The 2,059-nt window shown below is 31.9% G+C and overlaps 1 long non-coding RNA gene across 1 annotated transcript; it reads left to right on the forward strand.

Annotated features, from left to right (window-relative positions):
- Positions 1-632: 632 nt before the first annotated feature.
- Positions 633-1,741, forward strand: LOC125489383. Its single transcript, XR_007266937.1, has 2 exons — positions 633-798; positions 1,520-1,741. It is a non-coding gene; the product is annotated as an uncharacterized LOC125489383 (long non-coding RNA).
- The last annotated feature ends 318 nt before the right edge of the window (positions 1,742-2,059 follow it).

A 2,059-nucleotide genomic window follows, 5' to 3' on the forward strand; every position in this document is an offset into this window, starting at 1 on the left:
ATGTCATATACTTAAATAGGTAGGTAGGTATTAGTCGCAAACATGCGAAAGGAAAAATTCCTCAATACTCGAATCTTGTTATCATTTAAATAAAATTACATACCTACATACATTACTGTAGTTATGTAAGTAGTTATTCTTGATATTTGAAATATGACATAAATCATTTAGTCATTGCTTGTAAAAGGGACACTCCCTTTTCAGTTTAAAAAAGCAAACAAAGATAAAATTAATCTTACTTCATTGGCAAAAGGTTCATTTTCACGGCTATCTTAACTGCATGGTTTGGGACATCCCCTGAACACCAACCATGAGTTTAAATTATAACTTGCATCCAATCCAACTTGAAATGAAACTAACGAAATTTATATTTTTAAGATTAAAAACAGATATAAGTAATTAGATGGCTTTAAAATTACGTTATTGCATAGAAGAATGAAAAAAATGCGTTTTTTTTGTAAATTGTTCAGTCTGACCAGTAAATGGTTAAAAGCTAAACAACTTTGAACAAAAACATGACATCGGAAATAAACTTGTTTTTTTTAACCAATCATTCTCTACTTTTTAGTAATGTTTGAAAGCGTTTTTTATATATTTTATAGATCTTCCATACAACTACTGTGTAATTTTGTATATCGGGTATATTCTCATGGTAGGTATACGGTATGTACTGTAAGTATAAAAAGAGCTGGTATGTTTGAAAGCATCAGTTTAACAAGTAACTACGCAACTTCAGCATGAAGCTAACTTTCTTTCTTCTTATTGTAACTTTGTGTACACTTGCAGCAAATGGCTACGGTAAGAGTACCTAATCCAAAATTTAAATCTAAAATTAAATGCTTTTTCTGCCATTTCAATATTTTCCAACCAATATTTTGAAAAATATCCGAAAATATAGGAATATCCGAATAAGGGCAGATTTTTCAATAGTCAGATAAGTATTATCTGAAGGATAAAGTTGTTGCTGTCATTTGTCTAATAGGTACAAACATTCAGATGTGACAGCAACAATTTTATTCCTTAGATACTTAACACTTATCTGACTATTGAAAAATCAGCCCTAAGCCAGTAAATGTTTATTTATTTATATTATAATTATGATATTTAGCTATTGATTTTTAAGTATTTTATAGGTCTTTACATATTTTTAATTGTGTAGGTATAAGTAATGTAGTTTATAATTATCTCTTGTTTTCTTACCCATTTTAGTAACTTTATTTAATTCCTATCTGTGTGGTTGTCTGTTCTTTGTATGTGAGTCCTGTTTGCGTACAATAAAGAGTATTTTATCTTAATTTTTTCGTAAAAGTATTTCTCACTTTTATTTCACAAGTAATTTTACAATATTAATGTTAAATAACAAGCTAATAAAATGTAAAGGCCTGTTCAGTCAGACTATAATACGTTGTAGCTACCGCACGCGATAGAGATAATAACTAAGCTTAGAATAGAGCAGAGCTTTATGAGGTCTTTCTAGTATTTTTCTAGCTGTCACTTTAAATCTGTTCATATTTTTCAGGTGTGCCAGATTTGCAAGAGGTTGCCGCCGCAGCCCAAGAGATGGCGCCACCCGGCCAAGGGACTTTGGTCCGTGTTGCCAGGGCGGACTGCAACCCCAACACCTGCGAGAGTAACTGTCGCTGGTGCTTCAACGGGAAATGCCACTGTGACTGGCAGTAGACTTAATCTGCCTTCCCCAGTTTTTTTTTTAATTTAAAATAAAAGTTTGTCTTAAAACGTATAACTATTTTTTTCATACTAAATTATCTTAGTTTTCAACTCGCAGCAACAAAATATCACTTATTACTTATGGTGTGTTTTGTTCAGTATGCAACTAACTGTCAATTTTGTTTCATTTTTAACGGCCATAATCGTGGCCATTTCGACTTGGTTATCGAGTGGACCTCGTAAACCGGGATTCGATTCCCGTTCCTGCTCGAAGCCATAAAGACCCGATAAACATTCTCAATAAAAATTTAAATCAAGCGTTATAACGCGCTTATCCAACTTTACTATGTATTTTTACAGTAGAATTAAAAGCGGTTTGTTTTTTTGTAAT

Source organism: Plutella xylostella, chromosome 13 (genome assembly GCF_932276165.1).
Source record: "Plutella xylostella chromosome 13, ilPluXylo3.1, whole genome shotgun sequence".
NCBI classification, from domain to species: Eukaryota; Metazoa; Arthropoda; class Insecta; order Lepidoptera; family Plutellidae; genus Plutella; species Plutella xylostella.